This window comes from Somniosus microcephalus, chromosome 14 (assembly GCF_052327205.1).
Source record: "Somniosus microcephalus isolate GS21.2 chromosome 14, FLI_Smic_1.0, whole genome shotgun sequence".
Lineage (NCBI taxonomy): Eukaryota > Metazoa > Chordata > Chondrichthyes > Squaliformes > Somniosidae > Somniosus > Somniosus microcephalus.
In genome coordinates, this window is record NC_141000.1 from 4,254,339 (window position 1) to 4,273,700 (window position 19,362).

The window sequence follows — 19,362 nt, forward strand, 5'->3', positions numbered from 1 at the left end:
ACTCTTCAGATAGAAGGAGTCCAAGTAAAACTGGAATTGGACACTGGATCGGCATTGACGGTCATAAATAAGAAAGATTACGGAAAGTTATTCCAACATATTCCCCTACAGGATACGGGGATTATATTGAAAACATACACGGGGCAAAGAGTGTACCCCATCGGGAAAATAGAGGTTGCAGTGGTCCACAAGGGCGAAGACAGTCAAATAATGGACTTATATGTGATATCTGAAGGAGGTCCTCCACTACTAGGACGGGAGTGGATTAGGAAAATGAATATGGACTGGCATTTCCTACAAACAATAACGAGTGAGAACTCGGTGAAGATAGTCGGCCCAGACTCTGGAACGGATGATGGTAAGCCCAACTCAGGTGCAAAAGACAAAGTTTCAGCACAGAATTCCACTGAGCAACAACAACATAGTTTAACTGTGGATTCTGAGTCTGGCAAGTCTACTGATGTGCCCATTTCTGAGGGACACCGGGCTCGAACTCAACTCCATTTCAAACTACAACAGCAATTAGAACAAATGCTTCGCCGTTGTGAGCAAGAGTTGAATGCAACGAAAGAGTTCTTTGATATAGAGTTGGAGAATCTGGAAAGACAACAGAAGCAGCTGATGGAGAAAATGGAGCAGGAGCACACAAAACGTCTGATGTCAGAGGAGTTAACGGTCAGCCAACTCCTGCATATGCTGAAGGACAGGACTCTGAAATGGGAAAAACTTGAACACGAACTTCAATATTCAAACGAAAGGGGTTCGGAGCTCTCAAAGGTTATTGGAAGAGCTGAGGTGGCAACACAGACTGAGATGACTGCAACAGAGCAGCCCTTGGATGCCAAAAGTACGCTGACTCACGTCAACGTAGAACAACAGACCGCTGAAACAGCTGCTCCGGTAGAGGGATTGAATAGTCCGATCAATCAATCTCCAAAAGAAGTTGAAGTAGTAAAATCTCAAATGAGGTCATTAGTAAACGACTTGCTGAAAGCCCAGAAAAAGCTGGATGAAGAGGTACGCATGAAGAAGTCTCTTCAGGAAAGATGTCTGGACTTGGAACAAAAGCTGGCTAACGCCCAGCTGGGTATGGAGGAAATAGAAGACCCTCTCGCTGGCCTAGATCAGGACGACACCGAATATTACTATGTCCTGTCCTGCCCAACTTGTAACTTCGACTCCCACCATACAGAAATCATGGAGGAGCACCGAAAGTCTACGGAACATCGGGAGAAGGTGGCTCTACTACGGAAAAAGGAGGGAGAGAAGGAGGAACTGCGCATGCAGCTGGCAGCTGACAGTGGAGCCCAGAGAGTCTCCAAGAAGCAGAAAAGGAAAAGTCGAAACAGAAGATGACCCATCTGAACCATTATTACCTCTACCAGATCACACACGTGGTCCCTCCGAACGGAGCCAATTCAGTTCGGAAGTTCAAACTGTTAAATCCATGGAAGGACTATTGAATGAGTCACTCCAGCAACGTGAACCGACTCCACCACAGAGATTGAATCTGTGAACTGTTTTCCGCAGAGACTGAATCTGTGATCTGTTTTGACATGAAGTTATCTATGTATCTATGTTATTCTGTTATGTAAACCTGAAGTTATATATGTATATATGTTATTACGTTATGTTAAATGGGGAGATGACTGTAAAGCTAGGAAGGGAGGAATGTTGTGTATGTAATATGTGTGCTACTTTGAACCTATGGACAGGACTGCACTACTTGTTGGGCGTAGTGATACGCAGTACCACTCCTGGCCATAGGGGTATAAATAGTACTGTGGGTACTGATCCCCCTCAGTTCCCGCCTGTGGGCATGAAGTAAAGACCTGTTTTATTGTTACTGATTAAGTCTGAGTATTAATTACTTGAACAACTCACAGATTTAACAGATATGTTGATGCAAATAAAGTGCGTGGCCACAAGGACAGGTAGACATTAGTGAGAATGTAGAGCAATGGACCAAGTGCATCAAGGCTGCTGACAAGACTCCTGTGGCTGAATGGATTTGAACTGACTTTTGAAGCCGGGGATTGTGGGATCATCTAACATGAGCTTGATTTTAAATAATCTTAATACTGTGAAAACCTGCTCTGTGTGCTCATCGCTGCAATACGCCGAGATCAAATAGATTCAGCCAGGAAGCTGTCTTGTAAATCACTGGATCCTAGAGCCAAGGAAACCTGTGCAAAGCCACTAGCTTTTCACAAACAATCAGCATTTTGTCCAGCAATCAGCTGTAGCAATTGTTAACACACAAAAGCAAGTCGGCTCCTGTCACGTCATTGCTGGGATATTAAAATTGATACAATGTGGTTGTGTATGAAAAGAATGGGCTGGTCCATAAAAAAGCATTACATTTGGCAACAATTATATAAAGACAAAGGGGTAAGTTGCAAGTTCCTAATTCATGTAGCCCCAGTGGCCTAATGGATAAGGCATTGGCCTCCTAAGCCAGGGATTGTGGGTTCGAGTCCCATCTGGGGTGAAATGAATTTTGGCCCAGAAACAATTTCCATAGCACCTTCCATAAACATTGTCACGGTCCGGGAGCTTTCCTTTTAACTTATCAACCAAACCGGGCAGTTTCTGTGCGGCACCTTCTCACTCTGTCGCTTGCTTCCCAATGGCACAAACCAATGCAATGCTTCTACCAAGCTGTGCGCCATCCCAACAACAACAACTTGTATTTATATAGCGCCTTTAACACAGTAAAACTTCCAAGGGTGCTTCACAGGAGAATTATAAAACAAAATTTGACCCCGAGCCACATCAGGAGAAATTAGGGCAGAGAGGGTCTTAAAGGAGGAGAGAGAGGCGGAGAGGTTTAGGCAGGGAATTCCAGAGCTTAGGGCCCAGGCAACAGAAGGCACGGCCACCAAAGGTTGAGCGATTATAATCAGGGATGCTCAAGAGGGCAGAATTTGAGGAGCGCAGATATCTCGGGGGGTTGTGGGGCTGGAGGAGATTACAGAGATAGTGAGGGGCGAGGCCATGGAGGGATTTGAAAACAAGGATGTGAATTTTAAAATCGATGCGTTGCTTAACCGAGAGCCAATGTAGGTCAGTGAGTACAAGGGTGATGGGTGAATGGGACTTAGAGCGAGTTAGGACACGGGCAGTAGAGTTTTGGATGATCTCGAGTTTACGCAGGGTAGAATGTGGGAGGCCAGCCAGGAGTGCGTTGGAATAGTCAAGTCTAGAGGTAACAAAGGCATGGATGAGGATTTCAGCAGCAGATGAGCTGACGCGAGTCGGAGACGGGCGACGTTACAGAGGTGGAAATATGCAGTCTCAGTTATGCCGCGGATATGTGGTTGGAAGTTCATTTCAGGGTCAAATATGACACCAAGGTCGCGAACAGTGTGGTTCAGCCTCAGACAGAGGGAACAATGCCACCGGCACGTTCCAGGCAAACAATGCCCCTTTAACTCCTGTCTACATTTCACCCAACATAGTTGCTACTTTAAAATGTCAATTGAAAATCCAAAAATTATATTGATAGATTTACGTTAGGCACGGCATTAAGGAATATGGATCCAAGTGGAGTTAAGATACTGATCAGCCATGATCTGATTTGAATTGCGGCACAGGCTCAAGGGGCCTTCTCCAAATCATATGTCCCTAAGTTCGTCAAGGGATATGGATCAAAGGCGAGTAAATAGAGTTGCGGTACAGATAAGACATCATGTAATTAAATGGTGGAACGGGCTCGAGGGGCTGAATGGCCGAACCCAGTTGCTGTAAATGTTTACAACTACTAAACATCATTGATAAGAGGCAAACAATCCCATCAGTGCCCATCGCCCGCGCACCCTGTTATCCGGGTCACAACCTGTTATTGTATTCTACCGCATCGAGTCATTGTAACCTCAATGAAGCCCAAGGGTTTGCCAAACACTGTCATCAAAGTGAGGCCCCTTTAACTGGACGGGTCAAACCATGACATCACAGGGCAAGCCTCACCCTCACACTGCACATCACAGTGAGATTAGACATCATTATAGGTTTGTAAACTGGGTCAAATTGAGGTAGGAAGCTGGCCAACTAGTTTAAGTGAAGGAAAGGGAGCTGCACTGACTGTGATTAACTGGCTGATGTATCTCGGAGTGAATGTGGTCGGGTAGAAGATCTGAACAGCACAAACAATGAAACCCAGCAGATTAGACAGCAGGTTGTGGGCATTGAAAGGTTTGTACGAACGTGTTTTGTTGCATCACCACTTATCTTGGCTGCGCACCTTGTGGTTCCTTCAGGAACTGGAGCAGCAACTACTGCAGATGTCCTTTGATGCTGAGAGTTTCTTTGGTGGCCAAGTGAAGGATCTGCTGCAGGGCTACAAGCATCTCCAGCAGAACCTTCAGGCATTCCCGCATTGGCACCCATGGAGACACGGAATCACTTTGTAGTTTAGCCCACCCCATCTACAGGTCCCTTCAGGGACAGCAGCCATTTCATGGCTTTAGCTGGACCGCATTCCGCAATGTCCTTGTACCATGTCAGCCCATCATTCCTGATTAGGACCTGGAATGCTGGCAGCTCACAAGAAGAAACCTTCGAGACCCTGTCCAGCTCCACCTGCCCAAGCAGTGATTCCAGACTTTGGGAGCCCACCACAGACCTGAGTGGGTGGGTCACATCCAGTACTTCCGTGTGGAAGTGGATCACTCTAAACACTTGGCCCAGGAGACCAGACGTGGTGAGTATCCTCTGCATTAGCAGCTTGAGCCTCCATGTTTTCACAACGTGGTTTGGTTCGACCATCAGGGGTCCTAATCTTGAATCTTGCGCAGTGATGTCATCAGGCATGCGTATACGTACCTTCATTTGGCGCGATCTTTAAAACCTTAAAACCTTCGTGTTGGAGACTCCACCAAGAAAGTCCAGACAAGAGAAAACATCTTTAGACCAGGAAGGCAGCTGTAAATGTGAATACTTGAGCATCACCTACTGTTTATTGTACTTATTTTCAGAATTTGGCCACCCCACAAGTGAGAACATTTTCTCTACGTCTAACCGATCAAACCCTTCCATTATCTTAAAGACCTTTATCAGGCTAGTCCTCAGCCTTCTCTCTTCTAGAAATACAGCCCCAGCCTGTTCAGCCTTTCCTGATATGTGTATCCTCTCAGTTCTGGTATCATCCTTGTGAATCTTTTTGCACCTTCTCCAGTGCCTCGATATCCTTTCTATATTCTGGAGACCAAAGTGTGAACACAGAGTAGAGGAGGTGAAATGGCAGATGTGCAGATTCCAGCTCTGGATACCGCTGTGTGGAGACTGATGCATCTGATAAAACAACCCCCTTGGTATTTATTGGAGCCCTTAAACATTTCACAATAACCGGCTCGCTGACTCCTGTAAAACCACAAGAAGGAATTTGAGAAGAACGATCTTCCCAGTCGAATTGCCTCCCACAGGGTGATTTGAACATGAGAACATAAAATTTGAAAGTTAAGGAATAATGTTCACGTTATTCAAATAATCATTAATGTCGCACAAGACAATTTCTGGGCTACTGATCTTTAATATTATAGAGTTTGCTCCACTTTATCCCTAATTCAGATGTAGGGAGATTCACCTTATCCACGTTATTCAGGGACACTTTGCCCAGTGTGAGGAATTACAATAAATTCTGATTCAATGGAGGTGGCGATGGTGGCCCCGCCTTCCCACAATGCAGCGCGGAGGAGAAAGGGCCAATCAAAGGACAGCTCGAGCCGCACTGCGCTCTGGGAGATGGAGTCACCTGACCCTGGACAGGTGGTGACGGTGGATGGGCCAGCATCAAGGACCAGTCAGGTGGCTCCAGTGGCCTCATGGATAAAGCACTGGCTTCTGAGAGCTAGGGATTGTGGGTTCAGGTTCCTCGCTGGAGTGAGATTGGATTTAAATAATATTAATTCTGTGAAAACCAACTCTTTGTTGTCATTGGTGAAATACGTAGAGATTAAACAGTGTTAGTCAGGGAGCTGTCTTGTAAATCACTGAAACTTAGAAACATAGAAGGCAGGAGTAGGCTATTCGGCCCTTTGAGCCTGCTGTGTCATTCAATGAGATCATGGCTGATCATCCAAATTCAGTACCCTGTCCCTGCCTTCTCCCCATATCCCTTTAGCCTTAAGAAATATATCAAACTCTTTTTTGAATATATTTAATGAACTGGCCTCCACCCTCTGTGGCAGAGAATTCCACAGGTTCGCCACTCTCTGGGTGAAGAAATTCCTCCTCATTTCAGTCCTAAATGGCTTACCCCTTATCCTTAGACTATGACCCCTGGTTCTGGACTCCCCGGCCATCATAAACATCCTTCCTGCATCTAGTCTGTCCAGGCCTGACAGAATTTTATAGGTTTCGATGAGATCCCCTCTCAATCTTCTAAACTCCAGTGAGTATAAGCCCAATCGACACAATCTCTCCTCATACGTCATTCCTGCCATCCCAGGTATCCCAGCCAAGGAAATCTCTGCAAATCAGTTAGCTTTTCACATACAATCAACATTTTACCAGCAATCAACTGTACCAATCACTGAGACACAAAATCAAGTCAGATTCTGTCAGGTCAGTGCTGGGATCTTTGGAATTGATACAATGAAGTTGTGTATGAAAAGAAAAGGCAAGGCATCAATTTTGGCCGCGTTTACATAGAGACAGAGGGGCAAGCTGCAATCTCTCACTGTGTACAACCCCAGTGGCCTAATGGATAAGGCACTGGTTTCCGGAACCAGGGATTGTGGGTTCAAGTCCCATCTGGGGTGAAGTAAATTTTGGCCCAGAAACAAATTCCGTAAACCATTCCGTGACAGGCCAGGAGCTTTCCCTGTAACTTCTCAACCGATCTGGGCAGTTCCTGTTCGGCACCTTCTCACTCTGTCGCTTGTTTCGCAGTGGCACAAGCCAATGCTTTGCTTCTACCAAGCTGTGCGCCATCCCAACACTCCGGGAACAATGCCCCAGGCACGTTCCAGGCAAACGCTGCCCCTTTAACTCCTGTTTTCAGCTTACCCAACACCCCAGGCACAGGTGCTACTTTGAAATGTCAATTGAAAATGTCAAAAATTATATTGATAGATTTACGTTAGGAAGGGTGTTAAAGATTATGGAGCCAAGTGGGGTAGATGGAGTTAAGTTACAGATTAGCCAGGATCTACTTTGAATTGTAGCACAGACTCGAGGGGCGGAATGGCTGACTCCTATTCCTATGTCTCGAAGTTCGTCAAGGGATATGGATCAAAGGCGAGTAAATAGAGTTGCGGTACAGATAAGATATCATGTAATTAAATGGTGGAACGGGCTCGAGGGGCTGAATGGCCGAACCCAGTTGCTGTAAATGTTTACAACTACTAAACATCATTGATAAGAGGCAAACAATCCCATCAGTGCCCATCGCCCGCACACCCTGTTCTCCGGGTCACAACCTGTTATTGTATTCTAGCGCATCGAGTCATTGTAACCTCAATGAAGCCCAAGGGTTGGCCAAACACTGTCATCAAAGTGAGGCCCCTTTAACTGGACGGGTCAAACCGTGACATCACAGGGCAAGCCTCACCCTCACACTGCACATCACAGTGAGATCAGACATCATTATAGGTTTGTAAACTGGGTCAATTTGAGGCAGGAAGCTGGCCAACCAGTTTAAGTGAAGGAAAGGGAGCTGCACTGACTGTGACTAACTGGCTGACGTATCTCGGAGTGAATGTGGTCGGGTAGAAGATCTGAACAGCACAAACAATGAAACCCAGCAGATTAGACAGCAGGTTGTGGGCATTGAAAGGTTTGTACGAACGTGTTTTGTTGCATCTCCACTTATCTTGGCTGCGCACCTTGTGGTTCCTTCAGGAACTGGAGCAGCAACTACTGAAGATGTCCTTTGATGCTGAGAGTTTCTTTGGTGGCCAAGTGAAGGATCTGCTGCAGGGCTACAAGAACCTCCAGCAGAACCTTCAGGCATTCCCGCATTGGCACCCATGGAGACACGGAATCACTTTGTAGTTTAGCCCACCCCATCTACAGGTCCCTTCAGGGACAGCAGCCATTTCATGGCTTTAGCTGGACCGCATTCCGCAATGTCCTTGTACCATGTCAGCCCATCATTCCTGATTAGGACCTGGAATGCTGGCAGCTCGCAACAAGAAACCTTCGAGACCCTGTCCAGCTCCACCTGCCCAAGCAGTGATTCCAGACTTTGGGAGCCCACCGCAGACCTGAGTGGGTGGGTCACATCCAGTACTTCCGTGTGGAAGTGGATCACTCTAAACACTTGGCCCAGGAGACCAGACGTGGAGAGTATCCTCTACATTAGCAGCTTGAGCCTCCATGTTTTCACGATGTGGTTTGGTTCGACCATCAGGGGTCCTAATCTTGAATCTTGCGCAGTGATGTCATCAGGCATGCGTATACGTACCTTCATTTGGCGCGATCTTTAAAACCTTAAAACCTTCGTGTTGGAGACTCCACCAAGAAAGTCCAGACAAGAGAAAACATCTTTAGACCAGGAAGGCAGCTGTAAATGTGAGTACTTGAGCATCACCTACTGTTTATTGTACTTATTTTCAGAATTTGGCCACCCCACAAGTGAGAACATTTTCTCTACGTCTAACCGATCAAACCCTTCCATTATCTTAAAGACCTTTATCAGGCCAGCCCTCAGCCTTCTCTCTTCTAGAAATACAGCCCCAGCCTGTTCAGCCTTTCCTGATATGTGTATCCTCTCAGTTCTGGTATCATCCTTGTGAATCTTTTTGCACCTTCTCCAGTGCCTCGATATCCTTTCTATATTCTGGAGACCAAAGTGTGAACACAGAGTAGAGGAGGTGAAATGGCAGATGTGCAGATTCCAGCTCTGGATACCGGTGTGTGGAGACTGATGCATCTGATAAAACAACCCCCTTGGTATTTATTGGAGCCCTTAAACATTTCACAATAACCGGCTTGCTGACTCCTGTAAAACCACACGAAGGAATTTGAGAAGAACGATCTTCCCAGTCGAATTGCCTCCCACAGGGTGATTTGAACATGAGAACATAAGATTTGAAAGTTAAGGAATAATGTTCACGTTATTCAAATAATCATTAATGTCGCACAAGACAATTTCTGGGCTACTGATCTTTAATATTATAGAGTTTGCTCCACTTTATCCCTAATTCAGATGTAGGGAGATTCACCTTTTCCACATTATTCAGGGACACTTTGCCCAGTGTGAAGGAATTACAATAAATTCTGGTCCAATGGGGGTGGCGATGGTGGCCCCGCCTTCCCACAATGCAGCGCGGAGGAGAAAGGGCCAATCAAAGGACAGCTCGAGCCGCGCTGCGCTCTGGGAGATGGAGTCACCTGACCCTGGACAGGTGGTGACGGTGGATGGGCCAGCATCAAGGACCAATCATGTGGTGCCAGTGGCCTCATGGATAAGGCATTGGCTTCCAGAGCTTGGGATTGTGGATTCAAGTCCCTTGCTGGAGTGAGTTTGGATTTAAATAATATTCATTCTGTGAAAACCAGCTCTTTGTTGTTATTGGTGAAATACATAGAGATTAAACAGTGTTAGTCAGGGAGCTGTCTTGTAAATCACTGAAACTTAGAGCCAAGGAAATCTCTGCAAATCCATTAGCTTTTCACATACAATCAACATTTTACCAGCAATCAACTGTACCAATCACTGAGACTCAAAATCAAGTCAGATTCTGTCAGGTCATTGCTGGGATCTTTGGAATTGATACAATGAAGTTGTGTATGAAAAGAAAAGGCAAGGCATCAATTTTGGCCGCGCTTACATAGAGACAGAGGGGCAAGCTGCAAACTCTCCCTGTGTACAACCCCAGTGGCCTAATGGATAAGGCACTGGTTTCCGGAACCAGGGATTGTGGGTTCAAGTCCCATCTGGGGTGAAGTAAATTTTGGCCCAGAAACAAATTCCGTAAACCATTCCGTGACAGGCCAGGGGCTTTCCCTGTAACTTATCAACCGATCTGGGCAGTTCCTGTTCGGCACCTTCTCACTCTGTCACTTGTTTCCCAGTAGCACAAACCAATGCTTTGCTTCTACCAAGCTGTGCGCCATCCCAACACTCCGGGAACAATGCCCCAGGCACATTCCAGGCAAATGCTGCCCCTTTAACTCCTGTCTTCAGTTTACCCAACACCCCAGGCACAGGTGCTACTTTGAAATGTCAATTGAAAATGTCAAAAATTATATTGATAGATTTACGTTAGGAAGGGTGTTAAAGATTATGGAGCCAAGTGGGGTAGATGGAGTTCAGTTACAGATTAGCCAGGATCTACTTTGAATTGTAGCACAGACTCGAGGGGCGGAATGGCTGACTCCTATTCCTATGTCTCGAAGTTCGTCAAGGGATATGGATCAAAGGCGAGTAAATAGAGTTGCGGTACAGATAAGACATCATGTAATTAAATGGTGGAACGGGCTCGAGGGGCTGAATGGCCGAACCCGGTTGCTGTAAATGTTTACAACTACTAAACATCATTGATAAGAGGCAAACAATCCCATCAGTGCCCATCGCCCGCACACCCTGTTCTCTGGGTCACAACCTGTTATTGTATTCTAGCGCATTGAGTCATTGGAACCTCAATGAAGCCCAAGGGTTTGCTAAACACTGTCATCAAAGTGAGGTCCCTTTAGCTGGACGGGTCAAACCGTGACAACACAGGGCAAGCCTCACCCTCACACTGCACATCACAGTGAGATTAGACATCATTATAGGTTTGTAAACTGGGGCAATTTGAGGTAGGAAGCTGGCCAACTAGTTTAAGTGAAGGAAAGGGAGCTGCAGTGACTGTGACTAACTGGCTGATGTATCTCGGAGTGAATGTGGTCAGGTAGAAGATCTGAACAGCACAAACAATGAAACCCAGCAGATTAGACAGCAGGTTGTGGGCATTGAAAGGTTTGTACGGATGTGTTTTGATGCATCACCACTTATCTTGGCTGCGCACCTTGTGGTTCCTTCAGGAACTGGAGCAGCAACTACTGCAGATGTCCTTTGATGCTGAGAGTTTCTTTGGTGGCCGAGTGAAGGATCTGCTGCAGGGCTACAAGCATCTCCAGCAGAACCTTCAGGCATTCCCGCATTGGCACCCATGGAGACACGGAATCACTTTGTAGTTTAGCCCACCCCATCTACAGGTCCCTTCAGGGACAGCAGCCATTTCATGGCTTTAGCCGGACTGTAATCCGCAATGTCCTTGTACCATGTCAGCCCATCATTCCTGATTAGGACCTGGAATGCTGGCAGCTCGCAACAAGAAACCTTCGAGACCCTGTCCAGCTCCACCTGCCCAAGCAGTGATTCCAGGCTTTGGGAGCCCACCGCAGACCTGAGTGGGTGGGTCACATCCAGTACTTCCGTGTGGAAGTGGATCACTCTAAACACTTGGCCCAGGAGACCAGACGTGGTGAGTATCCTCTACATTAGCAGCTTGAGCCTCCATGTTTTCACGATGTGGTTTGGTTCGACCATCAGGGGTCCTAATCTTGAATCTTGCGCAGTGATGTCATCAGGCATTCGTATACGTACCTTCATTTGGCGCGATCTTTAAAGCCTTAAAACCTTCGTGTTGGAGACTCCACCAAGAAAGTCCAGACAAGAGAAAACATCTTTAGACCAGGAAGGCAGCTGTAAATGTGAGTACTTGAGCATCACCTACTGTTTATTGTACTTATTTTCAGAATTTGGCCACCCCACAAGTGAGAACATTTTCTCTACGTCTAACCGATCAAACCCTTCCATTATCTTAAAGACCTTTATCAGGCCAGCCCTCAGCCTTCTCTCTTCTAGAAATACAGCCCCAGCCTGTTCAGCCTTTCCTGATATGTGTATCCTCTCAGTTCTGGTATCATCCTTGTGAATCTTTTTGCACCTTCTCCAGTGCCTCAATATCCTTTCTATATTATGGAGACCAAAGTGTGAACACAGAGTAGAGGAGGTGAAATGGCAGATGTGCAGATTCCATCTCTGGATACCGGTGTGTGGAGACTGATGCATCTGATAAAACAACCCCCTTGGTATTTATTGGAGCCCTTAAACATTTCACAATAACCGGCTTGCTGACTCCTGTAAAACCACAAGAAGGAATTTGAGAAGAACGATCTTCCCAGTCGAATTGCCTCCCACAGGGTGATTTGAACATGAGAACATAAAATTTGAAAGTTAAGGAATAATGTTCACGTTATTCAAATAATCATTAATGTCGCACAAGACAATTTCTGGGCTACTGATCTTTAATATTATAGAGTTTGCTCCACTTTATCCCTAATTCAGATGTAGGGAGATTCACCTTATCCACGTTATTCAGGGACACTTTGCCCAGTGTGAGGAATTACAATAAATTCTGATTCAATGGAGGTGGCGATGGTGGCCCCGCCTTCCCACAATGCAGCGCGGAGGAGAAAGGGCCAATCAAAGGACAGCTCGAGCCGCACTGCGCTCTGGGAGATGGAGTCACCTGACCCTGGACAGGTGGTGACGGTGGATGGGCCAGCATCAAGGACCAGTCAGGTGGCTCCAGTGGCCTCATGGATAAAGCACTGGCTTCTGAGAGCTAGGGATTGTGGGTTCAGGTTCCTCGCTGGAGTGAGATTGGATTTAAATAATATTAATTCTGTGAAAACCAACTCTTTGTTGTCATTGGTGAAATACGTAGAGATTAAACAGTGTTAGTCAGGGAGCTGTCTTGTAAATCACTGAAACTTAGAAACATAGAAGGCAGGAGTAGGCTATTCGGCCCTTTGAGCCTGCTGTGTCATTCAATGAGATCATGGCTGATCATCCAAATTCAGTACCCTGTCCCTGCCTTCTCCCCATATCCCTTTAGCCTTAAGAAATATATCAAACTCTTTTTTGAATATATTTAATGAACTGGCCTCCACCCTCTGTGGCAGAGAATTCCACAGGTTCGCCACTCTCTGGGTGAAGAAATTCCTCCTCATTTCAGTCCTAAATGGCTTACCCCTTATCCTTAGACTATGACCCCTGGTTCTGGACTCCCCGGCCATCATAAACATCCTTCCTGCATCTAGTCTGTCCAGGCCTGACAGAATTTTATAGGTTTCGATGAGATCCCCTCTCAATCTTCTAAACTCCAGTGAGTATAAGCCCAATCGACACAATCTCTCCTCATACGTCATTCCTGCCATCCCAGGTATCCCAGCCAAGGAAATCTCTGCAAATCAGTTAGCTTTTCACATACAATCAACATTTTACCAGCAATCAACTGTACCAATCACTGAGACACAAAATCAAGTCAGATTCTGTCAGGTCAGTGCTGGGATCTTTGGAATTGATACAATGAAGTTGTGTATGAAAAGAAAAGGCAAGGCATCAATTTTGGCCGCGTTTACATAGAGACAGAGGGGCAAGCTGCAAACTCTCCCTGTGTACAACCCCAGTGGCCTAATGGATAAGGCACTGGTTTCCGGAACCAGGGATTGTGGGTTCAAGTCCCATCTGGGGTGAAGTAAATTTTGGCCCAGAAACAAATTCCGTAAACCATTCCGTGACAGGCCAGGAGCTTTCCCTGTAACTTCTCAACCGATCTGGGCAGTTCCTGTTCGGCACCTTCTCACTCTGTCGCTTGTTTCGCAGTGGCACAAGCCAATGCTTTGCTTCTACCAAGCTGTGCGCCATCCCAACACTCCGGGAACAATGCCCCAGGCACGTTCCAGGCAAATGCTGCCCCTTTAACTCCTGTCTTCAGCTTACCCAACACCCCAGGCACAGGTGCTACTTTGAAATGTCAATTGAAAATGTCAAAAATTATATTGATAGATTTACGTTAGGAAGGGTGTTAAAGATTATGGAGCCAAGTGGGGTAGATGGAGTTAAGTTACAGATTAGCCAGGATCTACTTTGAATTGTAGCACAGACTCGAGGGGCGGAATGGCTGACTCCTATTCCTATGTCTCGAAGTTCGTCAAGGGATATGGATCAAAGGCGAGTAAATAGAGTTGCGGTACAGATAAGATATCATGTAATTAAATGGTGGAACGGGCTCGAGGGGCTGAATGGCCGAACCCAGTTGCTGTAAATGTTTACAACTACTAAACATCATTGATAAGAGGCAAACAATCCCATCAGTGCCCATCGCCCGCACACCCTGTTCTCCGGGTCACAACCTGTTATTGTATTCTAGCGCATCGAGTCATTGTAACCTCAATGAAGCCCAAGGGTTGGCCAAACACTGTCATCAAAGTGAGGCCCCTTTAACTGGACGGGTCAAACCGTGACATCACAGGGCAAGCCTCACCCTCACACTGCACATCACAGTGAGATCAGACATCATTATAGGTTTGTAAACTGGGTCAATTTGAGGCAGGAAGCTGGCCAACCAGTTTAAGTGAAGGAAAGGGAGCTGCACTGACTGTGACTAACTGGCTGACGTATCTCGGAGTGAATGTGGTCGGGTAGAAGATCTGAACAGCACAAACAATGAAACCCAGCAGATTAGACAGCAGGTTGTGGGCATTGAAAGGTTTGTACGAACGTGTTTTGTTGCATCTCCACTTATCTTGGCTGCGCACCTTGTGGTTCCTTCAGGAACTGGAGCAGCAACTACTGAAGATGTCCTTTGATGCTGAGAGTTTCTTTGGTGGCCAAGTGAAGGATCTGCTGCAGGGCTACAAGAACCTCCAGCAGAACCTTCAGGCATTCCCGCATTGGCACCCATGGAGACACGGAATCACTTTGTAGTTTAGCCCACCCCATCTACAGGTCCCTTCAGGGACAGCAGCCATTTCATGGCTTTAGCTGGACCGCATTCCGCAATGTCCTTGTACCATGTCAGCCCATCATTCCTGATTAGGACCTGGAATGCTGGCAGCTCGCAACAAGAAACCTTCGAGACCCTGTCCAGCTCCACCTGCCCAAGCAGTGATTCCAGTCTTTGGGAGCCCACCGCAGACCTGAGTGGGTGGGTCACATCCAGTACTTCCGTGTGGAAGTGGATCACTCTAAACACTTGGCCCAGGAGACCAGACGTGGTGAGTATCCTCTACATTAGCAGCTTGAGCCTCCATGTTTTCACGATGTGGTTTGGTTCGACCATCAGGGGTCCTAATCTTGAATCTTGCGCAGTGATGTCATCAGGCATGCGTATACGTACCTTCATTTGGCGCGATCTTTAAAGCCTTAAAACCTTCGTGTTGGAGACTCCACCAAGAAAGTCCAGACAAGAGAAAACATCTTTAGACCAGGAAGGCAGCTGTAAATGTGAATACTTGAGCATCACCTACTGTTTATTGTACTTATTTTCAGAATTTGGCCACCCCACAAGTGAGAACATTTTCTCTACGTCTAACCGATCAAACCCTTCCATTATCTTAAAGACCTTTATCAGGCCAGCCCTCAGCCTTCTCTCTTCTAGAAATACAGCCCCAGCCTGTTCAGCCTTTCCTGATATGTGTATCCTCTCAGTTCTGGTATCATCCTTGTGAATCTTTTTGCACCTTCTCCAGTGCCTCGATATCCTTTCTATATTATGGAGACCAAAGTGTGAACACAGAGTAGAGGAGGTGAAATGGCAGATGTGCAGATTCCAGCTCTGGATACCGGTGTGTGGAGACTGATGCATCTGATAAAACAACCCCCTTGGTATTTATTGGAGCCCTTAAACATTTCACAATAACTGGCTCGCTGACTCCTGTAAAACCACACGAAGGAATTTGAGAAGAACGATCTTCCCGGTCGAATTGCCTCCCACAGGGTGATTTGAACATGAGAACATAAGATTTGAAAGTTAAGGAATAATGTTCACGTTATTCAAATAATCATTAATGTCGCACAAGACAATTTCTGGGCTACTGATCTTTAATATTATAGAGTTTGCTCCACTTTCTCCCTAATTCAGATGTAGGGAAATTCACCTTTTCCACATTATTCAGGGACACTTTGCCCAGTGTGAAGGAATTACAATAAATTCTGATTCAATGGAGGTTGCGATGGTGGCCCCGCCTTCCCACAATGCAGCGCGGAGGAGAAAGGGCCAATCAAAGGACAGCTCGAGCCGTGCTGCGCTCTGGGAGATGGAGTCACCTGACCCTGGACAGGTGGTGACGGTGGCTGGGCCAGCATCAAGGACCAATCATGTGGTGCCAGTGGCCTCATGGATAAGGCATTGGCTTCCAGAGCTTGGGATTGTGGATTCAAGTCCCTTGCTGGAGTGAGTTTGGATTTAAATAATATTCATTCTGTGAAAACCAGCTCTTTGTTGTTATTGGTGAAATACATAGAGATTAAACAGTGTTAGTCAGGGAGCTGTCTTGTAAATCACTGAAACTTAGAGCCAAGGAAATCTCTGCAAATCCATTAGCTTTTCACATACAATCAACATTTTACCAGCAATCAACTGTACCAATCACTGAGACTCAAAATCAAGTCAGATTCTGTCAGGTCAGTGCTGGGATCTTTGGAATTGATACAATGAAGTTGTGTATGAAAAGAAAAGGCAAGGCATCAATTTTGGCCGCGTTTACATAGAGACAGAGGGGCAAGCTGCAATCTCTCCCTGTGTACAGCCCCAGTGGCCTAATGGATAAGGCACTGGTTTCCGGAACCAGGGATTGTGGGTTCAAGTCCCATCTGGGGTGAAGTAAATTTTGGCCCAGAAACAAATTCCGTAAACCATTCCGTGACAGGCCAGGGGCTTTCCCTGTAACTTATCAACCGATCTGGGCAGTTCCTGTTCGGCACCTTCTCATTCTGTCGCTTGTTTCCCAGTGGCACAAGCCAATGCTTTGCTTCTACCAAGCTGTGCGCCATCCCAACACTCCGGGAACAATGCCCCAGGCACGTTCCAGGCAAACGCTGCCCCTTTAACTCCTGTCTTCAGTTTACCCAACACCCCAGGCACAGGTGCTACTTTGAAATGTCAATTGAAAATGTCAAAAATTATATTGATAGATTTACGTTAGGAAGGGTGTTAAAGATTATGGAGCCAAGTGGGGTAGATGGAGTTAAGTTACAGATTAGCCAGGATCTACTTTGAATTGTAGCACAGACTCGAGGGGCGGAATGGCTGACTCCTATTCCTATGTCTCGAAGTTCGTCAAGGGATATGGATCAAAGGCGAGTAAATAGAGTTGCGGTACAGATAAGACATCATGTAACTAAATGGTGGAACGGGCTCGAGGGGCTGAATGGCCGAACCCAGTTGCTGTAAATGTTTACAACTACTAAACATCATTGATAAGAGGCAAACAGTCCCATCAGTGCCCATCGCCCGCACACCCTGTTCTCCGGGTCACAACCTGTTATTGTATTCTAGCGCATCGAGTCATTGTAACCTCAATGAAGCCCAAGGGTTGGCCAAACACTGTCATCAAAGTGAGGCCCCTTTAACTGGACGGGTCAAACCGTGACATCACAGGGCAAGCCTCACCCTCACACTGCACATCACAGTGAGATCAGACATCATTATAGGTTTGTAAACTGGGTCAATTTGAGGCAGGAAGCTGGCCAACCAGTTTAAGTGAAGGAAAGGGAGCTGCACTGACTGTGACTAACTGGCTGATGTATCTCGGAGTGAATGTGGTCAGGTAGAAGGTCTGAACAACACAAACAATGAAAGCCAGCAGAATAGACAGCAGGTTGTGGGCATTGAAAGGTTTGTACGGACGTGTTTTGTTGCATCACCACTTATCTTGGCTGCGCACCTTGTGGTTCCTTCAGGAACTGGAGCAGCAACTACTGCAGATGTCCTTTGATGCTGAGAGTTTCTTTGGTGGCCGAGTGAAGGATCTGCTGCAGGGCTACAAGCATCTCCAGCAGAACCTTCAGGCATTCCCGCATTGGCACCCATGGAGACACGGAATCACTTTGTAGTTTAGCCCACCCCATCTACAGGTCCCTTCAGGGACAGCAGCCATTTCATGGCTTTAGCCGGACTGTAATCCGCAATGTCCTTGTACCATGTCAGCCCATCATTCCTGATTAGGACCTGGAATGCTGGCAGCTCGCAACAAGAAACCTTCGAGACCCTGTCCAGCTCCACCTGCCCAAGCAGTGATTCCAGTCTTTGGGAGCCCACCACAGACCTGAGTGGGTGGGTCACATCCAGTACTTCCGTGTGGAAGTGGATCACTCTAAACACTTGGGTCCAGGAGACCAGACGTGGTGAGTATCCTCTACATTAGCAGCTTGAGCCTCCATGTTTTCACGATGTGGTTTGGTTCGACCATCAGGGGTCCTAATCTTGAATCTTGCGCAGTGATGTCATCAGGCATGCGTATACGTACCTTCATTTGGCGCGATCTTTAAAGCCTTAAAACCTTCGTGTTGGAGACTCCACCAAGAAAGTCCAGACAAGAGAAAGCATCTTTAGACCAGGAAGGCAGCTGTAAATGTGAATACTTGAGCATCACCTACTGTTTATTGTGCTTATTTTCAGAATTTGGCCACCCCACAAGTGAGAACATTTTCTCTACGTCTAACCGATCAAACCCTTCCATTATCTTAAAGACCTTTATCAGGCCAGCCCTCAGCCTTCTCTCTTCTAGAAATACAGCCCCAGCCTGTTCAGCCTTTCCTGATATGTGTATCCTCTCAGTTCTGGTATCAACCTTGTGAATCTTTTTGCATCTTCTCCAGTGCCTCGATATCCTTTCTATATTCTGGAGACCAAAGTGTGAACACAGAGTAGAGGAGGTGAAATGGCAGATGTGCAGATTCCAGCTCTGGATACCGGTGTGTGGAGACTGATGCATCTGATAAAACAACCCCCTTGGTATTTATTGGAGCCCTTAAACATTTCACAATAACCGGCTCGCTGACTCCTGTAAAACCACACGAAGGAATTTGAGAAGAACGATCTTCCCGGTCGAATTGCCTCCCACAGGGTGATTTGAACATGAGAACATAAGATTTGAAAGTTAAGGAATAATGTTCACGTTATTCAAATAATCATTAATGTCGCACAAGACAATTTCTGGGCTACTGATCTTTAATATTATAGAGTTTGCTCCACTTTCTCCCTAATTCAGATGTAGGGAGATTCACCTTTTCCACATTATTCAGGGACACTTTGCCCAGTGTGAAGGAATTACAATAAATTCTGATTCAATGGAGGTTGCGATGGTGGCCCCGCCTTCCCACAATGCAGCGCGGAGGAGAAAGGGCCAATCAAAGGACAGCTCGAGCCGTGCTGCGCTCTGGGAGATGGAGTCACCTGACCCTGGACAGGTGGTGACGGTGGCTGGGCCAGCATCAAGGACCAATCATGTGGTGCCAGTGGCCTCATGGATAAGGCATTGGCTTCCAGAGCTTGGGATTGTGGATTCAAGTCCCTTGCTGGAGTGAGTTTGGATTTAAATAATATTCATTCTGTGAAAACCAGCTCTTTGTTGTTATTG

General features: G+C 46.5%; 5 non-coding genes across 5 annotated transcripts; all 5 read left to right on the forward strand.

Moving 5' to 3' along the window:
* Positions 1 to 2,418: 2,418 nt before the first annotated feature.
* Positions 2,419 to 2,491, forward strand: trnar-ccu (transfer RNA arginine (anticodon CCU)). Its single transcript has one exon. It is a non-coding gene; the product is annotated as a tRNA-Arg (tRNA).
* Positions 2,492 to 6,688: 4,197 nt separating this feature from the next.
* trnar-ccg (transfer RNA arginine (anticodon CCG)) lies at positions 6,689 to 6,761 on the forward strand. The gene has a single exon. It is a non-coding gene; the product is annotated as a tRNA-Arg (tRNA).
* A 3,056-nt stretch (positions 6,762 to 9,817) lies between these two features.
* Positions 9,818 to 9,890, forward strand: trnar-ccg (transfer RNA arginine (anticodon CCG)). Its single transcript has one exon. It is a non-coding gene; the product is annotated as a tRNA-Arg (tRNA).
* A 3,510-nt stretch (positions 9,891 to 13,400) lies between these two features.
* Positions 13,401 to 13,473, forward strand: trnar-ccg (transfer RNA arginine (anticodon CCG)). The gene has a single exon. It is a non-coding gene; the product is annotated as a tRNA-Arg (tRNA).
* A 3,056-nt stretch (positions 13,474 to 16,529) lies between these two features.
* On the forward strand, positions 16,530 to 16,602 carry trnar-ccg (transfer RNA arginine (anticodon CCG)). Its single transcript has one exon. It is a non-coding gene; the product is annotated as a tRNA-Arg (tRNA).
* The last annotated feature ends 2,760 nt before the right edge of the window (positions 16,603 to 19,362 follow it).